Source organism: Charadrius vociferus, unplaced genomic scaffold, assembly GCF_000708025.1.
Source record: "Charadrius vociferus isolate BGI_N301 unplaced genomic scaffold, ASM70802v2 scaffold38, whole genome shotgun sequence".
NCBI lineage: Eukaryota > Metazoa > Chordata > Aves > Charadriiformes > Charadriidae > Charadrius > Charadrius vociferus.
The window spans coordinates 2,742,952-2,762,267 of record NW_009650176.1 but is presented as its reverse complement, the minus strand read 5'-3'; positions in this window follow the sequence as shown (position 1 = coordinate 2,762,267).

Below are 19,316 nucleotides of genomic sequence, written 5' to 3'. Positions count from 1 at the left end.
AGCTGCCGTACGTCGGCACCGCTCGGGCAGAGCAGCCAGCAGAGCCGGGCCCTCCTCCCTTCCAACCGCCGGGCTTTGATCTTCCCCCTATCAAACCGGTCCCTGCCTGGGTGGGATGGTGGGGGGCAGCCGGCGCCGCGGTAGTCAGCGGTGGCGTGCGGCTGAGGGCAGGCACCTCATCGCCGCGCGGTGCAGTCAGCCTCCGATCTGCGGCGGGACATCAAGGCAGGGCCGACCGACCGGCGCTTTAATTAGGAGGCTGAAATTATAATATTATGTTAAAGAACAAAGAGCCTCCGAAGGAAAAAAAATATGTGCCGCATATCTGACAAAGATAAATTGGATTATTCAAAATATTCCTGATGAAATGTTACATTTTGCAACTAATTATCAATCTGTTTTATCTCCAGACCAGCTGGGCATTTTTGTGCATGCAAGACCTGCCTTACCAATGATCTTAAGATGTCACTGTAGCGTTTACATCTTTTATTTCAAGATTTAAATAACTAGGAAGTAGCTAATGTAATTCACTGCTGAGAAGAAAGGCTAGTTAGTTGAATGCTTTCCAAAGTGATCTTCTCCTAATGAACTTCTTTGGACTGTGAGTAATGAGGCTTTATTCAAATAATGTCTAAGAAAGAATTTTAGGATGTAATTTTTAAAGAAAGAGCAATATTTAATACATTTAAGATATCTTTATTAATCCTATACTGCCTCATGTAGCGTTAAAGCATTGTGAAAATTTGGTATTGTTCTTTCTCAATGCCACTTTTGAGATTAACAGGTTGTAGTTGCAGTGGAGCTATAGAAACCAGGCAATTATTTCGTAAATGTTCAGTGATATCTTACAAATTACAGTCTGACATGATTACAATGCCATTTTGCTGTAAAAGCATGTATTGTTTAAGTATATTTATATATTGCAGTAGTACATAAACTCCCCCGATCCCGAGTCAGACCGTGTACCTCCCCACACGCAGTGCGCTTTGCCACCTCTCTTATAGCTCAACGGTTGGGACAGCTGTGCCTAGATTAATCTATTGGAGGCGTCATTAAAATTTTCTTTTGTGTGTGATTTCTTGGTAGTTTTCAACTGGAATAAGAGAAAATGCCTAATAGCTTTCCTTCAACGGCAGGTCGCCACAATTTTTTGCGGTCTTGGTGACGTTACGAAGTTCTGCTGGAAATGTTCCGGTGCATATTACTCTTATGGGACTGAACTGAAAGGGTGGCCAAGGAAAATTGAATTTCTGACATGAGGTCTGCTTGGCCAGTTGCTAGGAAGGGACAACAATTAATGCATTTGAGCACACACCCCCCCCCATTTTTGATTAAGTAATGAAGTGTAATCATTGGGCACGGGCTGATCTCATCCTTCAGAAAGGTTGACTCCCTCTGCACATGGGAATCTGATGGATACACTATGTAATCATATATTTCCAAAGCTGGCTTTATTTACAGCAGAGGATCAGCTCAACAAGGACTACTTAATTCTAGAACTGTATTTTTTTTGCTTTTATCTCCCAATAGTTGAATTTTGAACACTATATTCATCTCATCAGAGTTTCCCCAAAGTAGGAGCTGAATAAGAAAGCACGATTGGACCTCTTGGGAAAGCTTTTTTTTTTTTCACCTCCAGATAATTCTTTCCGGTTATCGATGCAGGGGAAAATCCTGGTGGTCTTACTCGTGTAAATAGTCCGTGCACACATAGCGTAGCGAGTGGGGAGCAGATCTCTACCCACGTAGGAAAGGCCAGCGAGATATATCTGCTCATCTGGCTGCAACGTAGGCTGGTGGCACCAGCAGACACAAGCTTCTGCTTCCAGTTGACTCAGGCTGGGATACAACTTGTTTCCTGGAGCCAGGTCAAAATATGTGGAGAGTTTAGCCGGTGGCACATGGAATAAAACCAAATCAGTTTGCTCAGCTCGTCTTTTTTTCTTCCTGTTTCTACAGAAAAAACGGTGTCCCGACTACTGATGACGTTAACTGCTCATAACAGCTTCCACTCCATTATATAAACAAATTCTTTCTTGCCTTTTTACTTGGGGTCTTCCTGAAGCTGCTCACTGTGTCCTCTACCTTTCCATGTGCTACCAAGGCCTGATCCTGCAAAGAGCCACGCATCTCCTCAGAGGCGCTCGGCATACTCACTTCCTCCCAAAATTCCTGTGAGTTAAGGGTGGTCAGCATCTGGCAGGATTTGGCCCTTGCTTTGCACAAAAATCTCTTTCGGTTTGAATGTTTCATAATGTATGTTTAAATAGTCGCAGCTAGCAAAGAACTTTGATGAGGCAAAGGGGTAATTGGATTTTCTTGTTCTATAATTAAAAAGGTATATATTACATCCACATTAATACCAAAAGACTTCATCATGATCAATGTTATTACAACGAATACCAAAGGATTTAACAGCGATTGGCCACTTAGTTTAAAGGGTACCTGAAATCATTAAATTATTTGCTGGAGGGCTTATGAAGGCCTATTGGATCGCTTGTGACTACAATTCTTTTTTTTACTACTGGCCTGCAATGTAAGGTTTACTCTTACAAAGTAGGAGCAACAAGGTGATCATTTTCCTTTATTATTCCCTTATTGACTTCCAGTTAATTTTAATCTTTGCATTAACTGACCTCTATTAAGCACGCCACGTATCTGATTACACTGTCAAGGTTGAGACCGGAAAATGACCTATTGCACCACATCAATTGTCCTTCACGGGAGCCCTTACTGTTAATCAAGAGAGGAAGATTAAAGGAGATCAGAACTACCAGCCTGAAGTGCATTTTGCGTTTGACTACACCTTTCCACCAGTGTGTGTTTTCCTGGAAAAAAACAACGCAGGGAAACATAAGCTGTTAGGAGAAAATTCTGCTGCAAGCTCGGCTGGGAGAAGTTCTCAAGGTAATGTTAGATATGGAACCTTAGCTCTACCCTTAGACATTGTAACAGAACTGTGAAATCCTGAATTATCTCATACTGGTTTTGGAAAAAAAACATAACCTGTGGTTTTTTTGCAATCTTAAAATGTTAACTTTTTTTTTTTTTTTTGGTTCTACATGGGTATAAATTATTTTAATTGTCTCTCAGTGTGACTTGGTTACCTTAGGTCATTTGATAGGTTGTGGTTGGTTCTTCAGCAGTACAGGAATGTTTGTCCAGACTTTGAGTTAGCTACTCTAGTGGCGTTGAGCAGAACTTGGGATTGCAAAATTCTTCGTGTGAAAGCAAAGACACTAATTTTTGTCAGTTTGTGCATTCAAAACGGGTTTTAGCAGACCACCTTCCCACATAAGTGAAACTCAGAGTGTAAAAATGTGTTGTTATGCATTCACAATGTGTGATTTTCTAAAGTTGTCACCTTGTTGAAATCAAACCCAGTTTTTGTCACAGTGTTCAGTAACATGTTGTTTGACTGAATGTTATTTTTCTGCCATATTTCACCTTACTCCTCCCAGCTATCGCAGTGCTAGAGGGATTCCAGGGCAACATTTTTTTCTGTCATGAAGAAAATGTAGAGTATGAACAAATGGCAGCAATATTGCTACCTCAGCTTATAGTGCTCATGCTCATATTAATAACCATAAGTGAAACTTAATGTAATACTGATGTTTGTAAACTTTTCACTTGTAAAGAACACTCTGCTTCTAAGCAGACGATTGACTTTCTCTGTTTCTTGGCTTAACTTGCTGTCAGTCCATGTCCGAAAATATCTTTGCAATGTGAAAGAATATCACTGAAGAAATTTGCAGATGCAGCAAGCCAGAGAGATCGAAGAATGCATGAAAATATATTTCTCTCAGTTCTAACACCTCCTCCACGTGAATCATGATATCCAAAAATTGTCAGGTCCTCAGCAGCAAGGTGATCTGTCAATAATCAGAATATCTTCAGCTGGTTGTGTGCCCAAGCATTGCTGCTTTTTACCGGAATGGGATAGCTGACTTTGCAGGGATCTTGTCCCTGACCAATGTTTTATTGAGCTAGAGTTACTGTTTTAGAATCATAGAATGGTTTAGGTTGGAAGGGACCTGAAAGCTCACCTTGTTCAAACCCCCCTGCCCTGGGCAGGGACACCTCCCACCAGCCCAGGTTGCTCCAAGCCCCGTCCAACCTGGCCTTGAACACCTCCAGGGATGGGGCAGCCACAGCTTCTCTGGGCAACCTGTGCCAGAGCCTCACGACCCTCAGAGTGAAAAATTTCTTCCTAATATCTGATCCAAATCTACCTTCTTCCAATTTGGAGCTATTTCCCCTCATCCTATCACTCCATGCCCTTGTAAAAAGTCCCTCCCCAGCTCTCCTGGAGCCCCTTTAGGCACTGGAAGGGGCTCTGAGGTCTCCACTTTTTCGCCTTCTCTTCTCCAGGCTGAACACCCCAACTCTCCCAGCCTGTCCTCCCAGCAGAGGTGCTCCAGCACTCGGATCATATTTGTGGCTCTCCTCTGGACCCGCTCCAACAGGTCCATGTCTTTCCTATGTTGGGACCCCCCGAGCTGGATGCAGTACTCCAGGTGGGGTCTCCCCAGAGCAGAGCGCAGCAGAGGGGCACAATCCCCCCTCGCCCTGCTGGCCACACTTCTGATGCAGCCCGGGATACGGTTGGGCCTTCTGGGCTGCGATCACACACTGCCGCCTCATGTTGAACTTCTCATCAATCAGCACCCCCAGGGCCTTCTCCTCAGGGCTGGTCTTGATCCATTCTCCACCCAGCCTGTGTTTGTGCTTGGGATGGTTTTGAGGACTTTTAAAATATGTTCTTAAGCTTATACAAAAATCCATGGTTTTAGCTCTTCTGAAAGGTTTTCTCATTCATAATAATGGTATTTATTACCCTTTAGCTCTTTGGAAACGTTTACTAGATCACAAGGCACAGGTAGCTGCTCTTGTTGCCTCTGTTGCAGGTGAGTGCATGAACATTTTCCGTGATGGAACTGGGAAATGTTACTGAGCAGTAGAACCCAGAGGGATGATAAATAGACATGTCAGTATTTAACACTAACCAAAAGCATTTGAGACCAGATTGAACTAATTTTACTAGTAGTTAGTGTAATTAAATGTTTTCACCAGGATGGAAAGTCATGGTTTGATTTTGAAGTAATTTGCTTGACAAATATCAGATGTTAAAATAATTAAAGCTTAGCCATTTATATTTAATCTCAAGTGGATCCACGAAAACAAGCCTCTAAATTATATCAGATTCATATATTAATTGACTCATGGATTTTAAGACCAACTGGGACTATTATGGTCATTCAGTCTGGCCTTCCGCATAAGCGGTCATGGAATTCCACCACGTAATTCGTGCATTCAACCGCTATTTTTAAGAAATCCATACAAATTGAAAAGCTTACAGTGACTTCATAGCCTTTGTAATCTTATTACATAAAAAATTTGTGGAAATACAGAAGCTCTACTTGAGCATGGAAAGATAAGGTTTGCACGGGTACAACAGTTCTGGAGTTATTCCCCAAACTTTTGCATTCTTGTTGAAGTGATTTTTAATACTCTGAAAGGGAAAGCATCGAAGTGTCTTTCCTGGTAGAGTCAAAATAAGGCGCTCTGTGCAATTTTGACAAAGTTATAAAAATGAGTTTGGTTTCCAGTCCACGTTCCATTTTGCTCGTGCACCCAATGTGGTGATAGCTCTGTTGTATTGTTTTTACGGTATGCCAATCACAGAACAACTTTGACTTGAAATAGAGGTGTGACTTTGCTGTTTGTCACGTACCTGCGTTATGAAGTCAAGTAAATAATTTTACTGGATTACTGCTAAATTCAAATTAGTAGTTACAAAATGCAGTAGTGTCAATTTGTTCTCTAGACAAAACACTATTTTTCATGTGTTAAATCCTAGTGACTCAAATTGGTTAAACCATAAATTGCTTTGTACAGGTGCAATTTTGGTAAAAACTGAATTTGGTTGTATTTGATTCTCCTAATGTATTTTGAAACTTGAAAAAAAAATTCAGAAATTATTGTTGAAAAAAATTCTGAAATTATTGTTGAAAGCTACATACATATTGTGTCTAGAAAATATATACGAATATATGCAAAAAAATGTACTGATTTGCCCCTGAATATAATTATGTTACTATCCATTATGCTACTAAAGTTTAAAAATTTCACCTCTTCTATTCTAGCGGTCTTGTGTACGTGACTGCACCTTTGACGATCTACAGATGCAAAATCCTGTGCCCTTGAAGTTAAACAAGAAGGTAAGTTGGTGTTAAAGTCGGAGACTTAGTATGGTCAGCGAATTGCTAGGTCAACTACTGCAGTCTGAAATGTAGAACTGACTCTGGATATATTAAATTAATAAATATATCGGTATGAAAAGAAAAATTTAAAATAAACCTCTTTCTAGCTAAGGAATCCAGCAGGTACTTTAACAAGTGAGATAAGCTTTTTTGGAAGATCTACTTCAAAATCTTGAAATCCTCTCTTCATTTTTTTCAGCACCGCCAGCCTAAACAAAGCTTCACAAGGTTGGACAGTTTGTTTAGCTTTCCTGGGAGCTTGTTGAGCTTAATTTCAGTGTAGGGGCTCCCAAGAGCATTTAGCTTTTATAATCAATTCTACACGTACTAGCTTATTCTTAATATAAAAATGACTGCTTGGCACATAATAATGTCAGTTTATTGGGATTCAGGTCAATAGTAGTATTCGTTCTCGAGATAGAAGAGTCACCTCCAAACCGCTATGACAGTCATTAATTTGATCATTGTGCTTTACGCATACAGGCTTAACAGAACGGGACTAACCCAACTCAGAAATGCTTCTGCTGTATGCTTAAGTTCTGTTCTGAAAAACAGCTTTATCATATAAAGGCTGCTATCTGCTTCGATTAGACAAAAAAGCTGCACAGCTCTTCAGATCTTTAAGGAAAATTGAGAATGATTTTAAAAAGTATGTGTTTATGCATCTTTATGACTTAAATCACAGCGTATAGATTTGTATCTTTTAAGGCACCGAGCATCTGTTCTTCCTCTTCTAAGATGTATAAACAAGTATGCCCTGACTTTCCATAAAATATACCTTATTTTTACAAGTCTAACAGATGCACTGTGGCCAATTACAAGGCATCTTTAAGGCAGTCAGCTCTGCTTGTTCTAATCAACTTGCTGTATGAACTGGAGCACCGAGGGATTGGCGAGAGTCAGGAACAGCATTTAGCACTTTACTGACCTTGAGTCCACCTTTTCAAAACTCCTTCTGGAACTAAGATTTTTTCCAGCCATTTTCAAGTGATTTCTTCCACTTTCTCCTGAGACTAAAACACTTGATTGACCCATGATGTTAAGCGAAACTCTTTCACTGGAAAAGAAAAATTGTTAGTAGTCCTGGACATGAAAATATTCACGAACCTTTTTTTTTTAGTGGATAGAACTAAAATCTTCAAAAAGTTTTCAACATATCTAACATCTGTCTAGACTACTTAACAACAGGTATTTTGATTTTGTTTGTTGTTGTTGTTGTGAAGGAAGATACAGAAGCAAACATGAAAACATATCTATAAATAGTTAGATATTGAATTTTAAATGTATGATTTTTAGCTGTATTTTAGCCTTGTAGATACCACAATTATGTAGGTGTGATAGCACTTTGTCTCATTTGAGAGTTGCTAATAACTGGGAAATGGTTACGAAGAACTTCTGAAATCACATCAAGTAGAAAATTAAGGGGCGTGAGAAGACTTTTTTTAAGAAATAAAAGCTTTTATAGCTGAGATCATAGAAAATTATTTCTCAGCATTCCTTAGAAAGAATAACGAAACTGAAATTTGTACCTTATGTATATCGTTACTTGATAAATCTCTGGCTAAAGGTACCTACATGAAAACATGATTCCTCAAAGAGTTGGGATGACTGTATGCTAAATAAATTAACACAGGGAGTTCGTTTTTATTTCTAAGAAGTCACAGTTATGTCATATTCTTGCTTGAACTTGGCAGACTTTGTGTGGCATACAAAAAGGAATCGCGTCTCTGCTTTAAATTTCAAATCAGTCCATGCCGAATAAATGAAGTGGTAGAAATAACTCTCATGATAGATCTGTTTTCTAATGGTGAAATTAGAATTACCAAGAAAAAGAAAAAAAACAGTTTTTTCAAAGCCTTAAAAAGTATTTTTCAAATATTCAAAGGTTATCATTATTTTGAGGCCTTTAATTATGAATTATTTTTCCAAATGACATCATCAATCGATATAGAAGATATATACCAAATAAGAAATTCTACAACAGTAATTTTTTTAGTGGTACTATTGGTAATCACGTTTCACATTACCCTTCTAATTTACTCTCTCAATTTGTTAGACAGGAAGCTTTTCTGTTCAGATGTATCAAACTAACATTCAAAAGTGCAGCTTAATTGCACTGAAGCACAATTTGTAATCCAGTTTTATGAAATTCTGGAACTTGAAAGGTTAAATTCTCTCCCTAAATTTCCTCTTGTTTCTCTTAAAAAATAGTCCCCTGGCACAGAATTAGCTTTTGCTTGTTTTTCCGTGCAAAAAATGTGGACCACACACTGAACTGAAAGTTTAAGATGAGTGCTTGAGAAGAAGCTTTGTAGGGTTTCATTTCTTGTAAAACTTAAATTTGGGACTCTAATTGTTTACTCTGAATAGTTATCTTGGCTGGATGAATTATCGGTTGCTAGGTATTTATCCCCCCAAACAGCTAAAACCTATGGCTTGCCATTGGCCTCTGGGTACTAGTGAACTACGGTGTTAATTTTATTGGTCAGAGGGATTTCCTCCTTCTGGTCACTTTTCCATTGAAATAAACAGTGTAACACCTAGGACCCGGTTCAGACCTCAGCTGCACTGACAAGACCTCTTCTGCGGCACATAAAATGGGGTATGGCGTGTACAGTACATGTAACTTAATTTTACAGGCTGAACATTCTTCTCTAATCCCCTTGCTCTGCTATGTCAGAAAGCAGGACTTGATGGTTTGTCTGGGTTTCCGTGTCACAGAGGTGATACCGTGTCAGTAAAACAAACAAGCAGATGAAAAAAAGGAAGCCGTAAAGTTGCACAATACTTATACGCTACAGGCGAGTTCATTGTGGTTGAGAGAAAGATGAGTTTTATAGCTTAGGAGAAAATCCTATATGCATCCCAGCAATGGAATAGGATTCCAGTTTATGAACACGTGGTACAAAAATTTGTGTAGCCTTTGGTATGTTGTTTAATCTGGTTGCTCATCTATAAAATGAGAATATTGATTCTTATCTCTCACCATCTCCTGTGAGTTTTTTAAGAGTATATATAAAGCACCTATAGATCAGTATACTCTACAGAGATGCTTTAGAAGTGCAAAGTACTTTTAAATGGTGAAGACGTGTGCTATGATGGTTTGCATTTGAGGGTTAATTCACCTGACGATACTCCACTTTTCATGGAGAGGATGCTTAGGGGCTTGCAAAACTGCCTTGCGATGGAGCTAGCACTGTCTACTTGAAAACAGAGCTGGAAAAGTCAATTCAGCTATTGCTCAGGTTAAAGTGAAGATTGCATTGTTATACCTTTAGTTGTAATTCTGAGGACCACTCCAGTTGAATGTAGACTGTATTAATGTGCATCAGTTATCCATACACTGAGTCAGTCAATGACTACATTGATCCAGTCCTGTGTTTTCTTTCAGAGGATGCTACAACGAAGCAATAGAAATCATTAGGACTTGTGATATTGAAATCCTCTTGGTGCTGGCAGATGTGGAGCTCACATTTCACATACTGTTGCAGCGTCGCAAGAGCAGTCATGCCTAGAATTTCAAGTTAAAAGTTTTTGTTTATATTTCTGTTGAGTGAACCTACACTGTGTTGTTCCTTTCTTTTGTACTTGGGTTATTTCACCGAGATCATGTCATGTGAGCATGACATGTCATCCATTTCCTCGTGTTGAATGTGATACTGGGTATGACATTAGACTCGTTTCCTGCTCTGATGCTTGATTTCTGCTTATGGGACCCCACTGACAGGGGTCCTAAAGACCATCCTTACTTGTCTCTACAGATTGAGAGTGCTGTAAGGTATGACAGATTAGCATTTGCAAAACTGATTTCAACATGTACGCTTGAGCATGCCTGAGAAAAGCTGGAGCTTGCTGGTGAATCCAAAAGCTGCCTCTGAAGGTCTGGCACAGCTCTTCCAAAAACTTAGGATCTCAAGGCTTCGCAGGTTTCCTCTTCTTGTGGACTCTGACCTTCTTAGGAGTTCTCAAAAACATGTTAGAGTTAGACAGGGTTTTTGAACCCTCACTTTTTGAACCTTTTGCAAATGGCAGAGTGTCTGGACACTTAACAGGCTTCTGGAGTTGGTATCTTGTTCATTAATAGTAGTAATTTGGTCATTACAAAAATATTTATGAGCTCTTCTACAGAGGGCAATGCAGAGGAACAGCTCTTGTTCCAATCTAACCATAAAGAGTCTATTACAAGCAGAAAACACAAAGAAATTATGTGCCGCTCACTGGTTAACGATATACAGGGTAGTTTTAGCAATCTGCAGTCTCATGTTGTCAAGTTCTTTAGTCTGTTCGTAAAGGGAGAAGGTGAATAATGATCTAAGAATGAAGAGTTGGAGGCATGAATCAAACAACATCAAAAAAGCTGCAAGTTTAATTTGAAGAATATGGCTAAGGAAGAGAGGGCAGAAGTGAAAACAGAGGAGAAATTGGAAGTGGAGAATGCTCGCCCAGTCATGCAAGAAACATGCCCCACTAAATACACCAAGTAACATATGCTAATAAATCCGTGTGCGGGAAGGTGAGTTGTCAACAGGTCGTTCCAATTTTCAAATAAGGTTTGTCCTTGCAGGTTTTCTTCACACCTCTCCTGATGGCTGCAGGATTAAAACTATAAAAAAGCAAGTCGTAGAAACAAATTGAAAAATGCCAACCCTCCCTCTAGCTTCAAGTTTCCTTTTGAAAAATTGCTAAAAAAAAAATAAAAATAAAAATTAAAAAAAAACTCCTAAGAAGAACATTGCTGACCCAAGGGATGGAATAACTAGAGTATTGATGCTTTAGGAAATGTGTCAGGCTATTGGTAGGTTATGGAGCTGATTCAGCTAATCTGGATATATGAGATGGCAGTCTCTATGGTCTACCCCGCCTGCAAACGGCAAATATTCCTTTCATTTCCTGCAGTGGACCTGAAGACGTGTTACAAGGCAGATTTTCCTAGATGATCCCGAGATAAACCCAAACTTCATAAGAAAAGCTGTTCTTCACGGTAACTCCATGGCAAAACCAAGGACTTTTGGATAAAGTTTTGTCAGCAGGCTGCTAAGGAGCAAAATGTTATTGAGGGCGTAGCCGTTCAGGTGAAACACTAACCTAAAATCTTGACTGTTTGTTACTATTAAAGACCCCTTGGCACTTTTCACGAGAGCAGAGGTGTGAGCCCTGGTGTCCTGGCCAAATTCCAGCTTGGGTAATTAAATTCTGCCTTCCTAAAATCCCCCCTGTAGTTTCAGCCGAGTACAGTATTCTTCATTTCCTCCCTGAAACTGCTGTACAGAATTGCTTTGTGCTGGTAAACAGCTGCCACATCTCACCCCAGAGGAATAGCTGCGTTTCGGTACTGAAGCTCTCTCTCTCTTTCTCTTTCTCTCTCTCTCACACACACATACGACACGGTATTGCCCCGGAGCACCCACGAGCATCCCTTCTCGCCAGCGGTGTTGGAGGCAGCGAGTGTGCAAGGTGCAGCGAACCAAGCTCTGCCTCTGCAAAGCAGCCCTGCACCGCCTCCCCCTCTCCTGTCGCCATATCAGCAAACCGTGCTCGACTTCAGGAACCCAAACTAAAAATACTTTGCTCTTCCTAAAGAGCCGGCGAGCTGAAGTGTTGCTGGTGCAGCTACCCTTGATTTCTAGATATTGGTCATACCTGGTAAATGGTTTCATTTTCTTTGCTGAGGAAGAAATCTCGAGTCCACTTCTACTGGGGCTTGTTAAGCTGTTGCCTTGGGGGCCAGTTGATCAGTTGTTAAGTAGTAAGCAGCTTTGGCAGTCAACAGGCATAAGATCCCCTGCAGCTACTCCAGCCTGCCTGTCCTATCATTCTTTATAGAGGTAGCAGAGTATTGTCTTAGAAGTGCAATAATGATAAAATACGAACAGGTATTTTTCATTCTATTTTGCATGCTCTGGTATTTTAGAAAAGCGTGAGATATCTGTATGGACATACACACTGGTATTTTCTTGTCAATAGTGGCTGTGAGTCCTGCTGAGAATTTTTTACAGATTTTTTTTTTTTTGATGCTAGATCAGGAACTCTAAGTGAAACAAACAACAGCTTGAGAATTGCGTGAGCTGTACCCAGACGCTCCTCAACTGTTTGTCCTGGCTGTTATCAGCCAGCTTCAATTCACCAGGAAAAATGAGGAGAAAATATGGCAGGTATTACTTTTTTTTTTTTTCTGGGCACTCCAGCAAAAATCACGGCCAGGCCACGGCTTGGCGCAGGGCAAACCTGACACGCTTTTATCTGAAGTTCTTCAGTTGTAACCTCTTCTCCGAATTGTCATATCAAATAGTGCTTTCTTATTTACTCTCTAACACATTGTGACATACTTGTGTGAAAGGTGTGATATGTTCTAAGTATTGGGGAAAAAAACCACCAGTGTTATCACTTCTCTGTCTCAAAAAAGGTTTCAGTGGTGGCAGAAATATTTGTTTACTAATCCGTGTGCACGTTAAGAAACTTTGTCCATCTGATTTTTACTTCGCCAAGTGCACCAGGAATGATTCAGAGCATGCTCAACAGATTTCTACTTTTCAGATGCCAGTAGGGTTTTTTAAAATGTATTTTATGCTGGGGTTATTTTGTTTGGTTTTTTGGTTGACTGAATTACCTATATTCCTTGAAATGGTGCTTAGTAATTCTCAGCGACTGCAGAGATGCCTACTGGGAAGTGGTCAACTGATCACAACAAACCCCACTGACTGCGGGCTCTCCTACTGCTTTAACTCAATTGCACTTTCTTATCCAAAGCCACATCTCTTAGGGAAATCCCAGAAATGCTGTTTGCTGTGAAGCATGGTTTTAATATTATCACAGCTATTTGAAAAGACAAAAGACTAGAAAGACTATTTGGTATTGAAGGAAGAAGCAGTTTCAGGGGATGGATTTACCGAAAACAAGACTCACATTTGCTGTTAGTATTTACTTCATAGTCTGTCTTCAGCTAACACATTTCCCCCTTGATGCGGAATGTAACTTCTATGGATATGAAAGGGGATGTCCATTCTTCGTCTGTGTCTTGATCTCCTCCAGTCTGTAAATAACTACAGGCAAAATGGAAGCTTGGGTTTTGTTTTGGTTTTTTTTTTCATTTTTGGTCTATATTGATAATATATTGTTGGGATTCAAAGCTTGTTATAAAGTCAGATGGGGGAAGTTTGGGCATGATAATTAAAAAACAGACAGATTTTAAAGAAAGCTGGATGCTAAAATCAAAGCCCGTAGAGCTGATCCATAACAAAAGCACTTGCATCCTCAGGAAGGACTGTGAACCTAGTTATGGTTTCACAGCGAGAAATACGATAGAAATAGGCTATTGAGTCTAAACAGCTGATATTTGTCACATGCATCATGACAGATAGTGACGAATATACTGTTACCCATACTTGCCGAAAAGAGATCAGGCAAGATTTTCAGAAGTGATTAGTAATCACTGCCGCTCAGTTTCTGTGTGCCCAGCACGCACGCATTGAGCCCAGTTCATTCCACATGGGAAAGGACAGGGTTTTAATGACGAGTGCCACCTCCTGCATGGTGGGACATGCCCGGGGCTTCTGCATGTCTGCACATTTGTGCATATTTGCAGTTGGTTCCTCTGAAAATGAGCTCTCCTCCTCCTCTTCAACCAGCTTCTCTACAAAAGCACTGCTATCAGGTGGAGAGGAAGGAGTTGCAGGTAGAAGATGGAAATACTTTAATAAGAAGAACTACAAATTAAAATAGTTAATGGTGCTTTATAGGCAGAGATCTTAATTTCTAAATTAGCATTGTTCTTTGCAGCTTTCTGCCTTCTTCTGTAGTGACTTTCTTCTGGAGCTGATTCTTTGTTCGGGGAAACCGCAGCACTTTGCTCCTTGCCCCGTAAGAGACCTCCAGCGGGTCTGTTAATACTCTGCAGCCAAAGCACTCAGGTGCCCTGTCTTAGGACAGCATCTTCTGTCTTTCTTTGTTTCTCTTTCTGAAGAAAACTTTCTTTTTCATTTTTAACACAAATATAAGCAAATAAGCTTCTCTGGTTCTGTGACTTTAGCCCTACTGATGGCAGGAATCACAGTCTAGAAAGCAGCATCCTCTGCGTGTTGGATCTTCAATACATCAAACGACAATGTTGGCATTGTTTTGAGAGGGTTAACTAAGATTAATGAGAAAAGAAACATGAAGCCGTGGAGGATCAACATTACAAATCAATGACTGAATAAATTTAATGTGTATTCCAGCTGTACTTTACCTGGCATGAGACTGATTCTTAAGAGTGTATCTTTTATGCTTCTAAATAACCCACTAAGACAGGAACACTGCTTCCACTTTAATAATGCTTTATTTAAGGTTTATACAGTAGTCAATGTATTGATCGAGGAGGAATTTGTAGAATAAAAAAAGAATGTTTAATAAGGTACAAATAAACTCCTCCAGCTTTCTCCATTCCCTACCCTTAGCATTTGCAATCTGCAACTTCAATATTTTAATTCTGGAAGACAGATTCATTAGAAAATAAAATTAGACTCGCTTGTAGTCAACGTTAGTTTGGACCTTAGACTTTGTATGGATGGAGTAACTTCCCTGAAAGGTGAACTCTTTTACATTGTGCAGCTTTCTCTGAGACCATTCCATAACTTTTGAAAGCACCCCTTGTAGCAGCAGATGAAAAGAGATGCATATTTTATTTATTTATACCTAATTATTGCTTAGAGCTAGGAAATGCGACCTCTGCCTTTGCGAATTAGGTCCTTTGCCGTTAAACTTCACGACGGAGATGGCTGGCTTTCTTCCTTTAATCAAAACACTATTACCCTTAAATTGCCTCTTAAAGTTGCCATTTGTCTAGCAAATCTGACGAAGTCGCTTACCTCCCGATAATTACACGTACAAAGCCAGCGACAAAAGGAGACCTTTTACATGTCTGAACGGTTTCGCAGTCCAGCCTCATAATCAGATTCCAGAAATTGAACTTGCAGAAAGTTTGTGCTAGCCTTGTGGATTTTCATTTCAGATGTTGTCAACTCAAGGGCATTTGGACCAATCAATATCTGTCTGTCTTCTCGCACAGAGAAAGTTGGCTATTAGAAAAGAGAGGCTTACAGCAGGCTCAGCCAATACCATTAGCCCTAGCCTAAGGGCAGTTGTGTCCATGTGCCGGGGTAGGCACCTGCCCCCTCCCCTCCCCCACCATTAAGAAGGCCACTGGGGATGTCATTTGGACATAGCGGGCAAAGAGCACTTCTTTATTCTTTCTCTTTTTTACACCCAGACTTCACCAAAAATCAATAAATCTGTTCTTTGCTTATTTTCAGAACTTTACTTCAATATAAGCAAGGACTTTCCTTCCAGCTACAAACTCCAGCAGCACCAAGTCAGGGATTTTTTTTTTTGTGTGTATGTGTGTGTGTATTTTTTATTTTCCTTTCTCTGTTCCAATTTGAGAAATAATTGGAAATAATATCCACTGTTTCTTCTTTTCCCTGCTAAAGATTTTTTAGAAGAAAGACCTTGATCTGCTGACTCTTTTCATGATTCAGCACTTGATTTTCCTCTCCTTGCTGTCCTTTAACTGTTAGTGATTTTATATGATCGGGTAATGAAAAGATATATTTCTTTGTTTTTCAATCAACAAATTCTCTCCGTGTTGAACTGGGTTTTGCTACCTTCTGTGTCACGGCAAGGTTAGCGACACTTCTATTGACAATTCTTTAAATGTGAGACCATCACCCTTCAAATTTAAGGCATAGCAGCCTACCCGTATCGGAGAACAAGGTGGGTATTCTGGGAAGGCATCAAGCCCATGCTTGAGTGTTGTAAGATTATCTTTTGAAAGAAACATTTTTTAGTCTACTCTTTCTCTGGAAAAATAAAGATAAATTAAGGGATGATTTTATTCGGTAACCCAATGACCAAATCAAGTGACAGTGGGCATAAATATGGAGCCTGGATGTTAAGAAACCTGCAAGAAAGGCAGTAAATAGTCACGGAGGGCTATTCACTGAGTAGATGATGATCGAGGAGAAAAGGAGAGGACAAAAGCAGAAACGGAATTGATGTGGACAGAGATAAAAGCACTGTAGAGATGGTCCACCAAAAAAAAAAAAAAAAAAAAAAAAAGAAGAAACCATTTAGACGGAAAAATTTAGGAGTAAATCTTGAAGACAGAAAACTGTTGGTCAAAAGTAGTGGTGGGAGCTGGTGGTAGTAATTTCATTTAACAGATCTGTTAACAGAGTTCATCTACGGTGAGCTTTAATAGATACAAAAGCCCTTGTCCTTTTGACTATGAGAAGTCAAAATGGAAAAAGTTCCTGAAAACAGGAATACTTTAGCCTTTGACCAAAAAGTCTGGTCACATAATGCAATCCATTGAAGGCTCAAGTCTTGTAAGTCTCAGGACTGAGATGACATTTAGTATTTTGATCTTAAAGAAAGTAAATTAATAGTTATGAATGCATCTTTTCCACTTTGTGATTACATTGTCCTCAAGCAATTTAGGAGCTTTGTTTAAATAATAAGCACAAGATTTGTCTCAAGTAATTTGGTGAAGCTCTGTTAAAGTCAGCAAAGCTCCACTGGTGGACACCCACTGTGGACCTGCCCTGAAAACATCAGCCAGGGAGGAGAACCCAGCCAGGAAAGACCTTGCTGAATTCCTGTAAATGTAATATTTGGGTACTTAGGAAATATCAGAGTAAGAAAATTCCTTTTCTGTGCTGAGTTGGGCTTGAACTGCAGAGACAGAAAGATGCACAGAATTAAAAAGAAAGAGGAGAGAGTCCCATAAATCCCATGAAGCCACAGAGGGGAAAATGTTGGTTGGGTTGTGTTTCACTGAGACAATTTGGCTTTTTTTGGCTATTTCACTCTAAAAGCAAGCAAAAAATGGTGCTATTAAATATTTTTCAAATATTTTTAAGGTTAAAAGTTTTCCATCACCCAAACGTCTCACAGATAGCCTTGCAATAGAGGAAATGTGCTGAAAGTTCAGCCAAGCTCCTCTTGCAGTAAATAGCAGAAGTGCATGGCTGAGAAGCTGTGGCCAGTTGTGCTGTTTTGAGTTTGAACCATTTAATTGGCATTTTACCTATTTTAAATCATCAGCAAGATGCTCCAGGCAGGCCAATTAGGAAAATTTCTTACCCCACCATGGCTGACGTGGAATATGAATGTTTTTCTGTAAGGGAGGTGTATGGGAGCATCCTGGTGGCTGGATTCTCCGGGAGTTGTTAGGACGATGTTAGGATGTGGAGAGCGGAGCCAACACTATCTGAGGGGACATCAGTACTTACGCAGGAAAGAGTCTGTTTCCTTAAGAGGGGATTTCCATGTGATCTGTGGGTATGAAACAGACTTTATGGTAATACAGACTAATTTCTGAAGTGGCTTTAAATTAGCATAATTTTGGGGTTTGGAGGGTTTTTCTTCTTTTTTTTTTTTCCCCTCCTCTAAAGTGACCAAAGTTGAAGTTTTGGGTTCCTCTCACAACCTGGCAAGACTCATGCATTTTCAAGTGCTCATGCAGCAGTACTTGCTGCTTCATTGAAAATAATAGTACTGTGCTAAACAGCATTATCTTGGGATCACTTATGTGATTTAGTGGTGTTCGAGGGGTGAAGGCTAGGATAGCGTAAAGTGGAAACCTCCAGTGCAAAGAAAATAAGGTGCATTTCTTATAAACCCCTGAAATAGCTGCATTTAATTTAAGTGGTTGAAATTTATGTTGAAAAAAAAAAATACACCAGAAAACAATTATTTGCTGCCTAGGTTATAATGGCTTGGTAGAATATTTTGAGCCTGATGGGTAAAGGGATAAACTTTGTGGCTACTTAATCTCCAGAGCTGCAAATATTTCTTCATTTGAGTGAGGAAATTTGTTATGCTGCTGAGTGGTTATTCATCGTACAGATTATTGTTTTGAGCTAGAGCAAGATCTTTTAATTTTGATATTTAAATGGAAAGAAAAAACAAATAGCATGTCCTTTTCAAAGCAAACATTTCAGAATGACTAGTCAATACCAAGTATTAAAAAAAAAAGATAGGTCCCTTATCTGGACTCCCACATCATTACACTCTGAGGCAGTTTTGTTGCAGAGGTTGTGGAGCAGGATCCCACCCTTACACACCTGTCACAGCGAGAGATCTGAGTAAACCCATCACGTCTAAAACTGCTGTCTAAATGTCATTATGATCACGGAGTTATTTGTTTTAGCTTTTGGGTAACATTGAAGTTTGTGCTCGTTTACATTTTTGTATTTGCTTTGCAAGGGGCATTTTGGACTAATTAGATTTTGGAGTTAACGTCCATGATATGGGTAAATATAGGAGGGTCCCAAGTAAGCCCAGTATAGACCCAGTGTCCTGCCAGTGCTGTGATGTGCGTTTCCACTTCATTCTTCTGCAGGCTTTGATGAACTCTCTAATGCACACACAGCACTCACCTTGGACCAAATAGATACATCTGTGGGAAGAGAAATATCAAATGATTCAACAGCGCTTGCTTCTTACCTGGATGTTACTTGCCAGTTCAGCCAAACCACTAAAAGCTGATTTGAGATTGCAGACATTCACCTGTCCAAAGGTACAGCACGTGGAACAAAAGGTATGGAATAAATTAAATGATGCGTTACAAAACTGTATGGTATCCTTAAGAAAAAAGTTATCACAGAACTGGTTTTGTTCTATTATGCACACTATTCTTTCAGAGAAACATTTCGCCAAAACGTTTCACTTAGGTGCATAGAAACCTTTTTTTTTAAAAAATAGATTTTGAAACTGGTCCTTCTGTGCTATGGAGTTTGCTACTGTATAGACAGGAATTTGATTGTGACTTCTTGCATTAGAAGAATAGAGGCATCTGAAACTTTATCTATGACCTTCGTAAGATCAAATATGTCCAGAACTAAAATTCAACAACAAAGAGTGTGGAAGTGGTTTAGAGTATTAGAAGAGTCCATGGACGAAAGCAAGGTCCCACCTCCCAAACTTAAGCAGCCCTTTGTGTTGCTGGGTGTCCAATCCCACACGGGTGAACTCTTCAGGCTGAAATATGAGCAGGAGAAAAACACGTACTTAAAC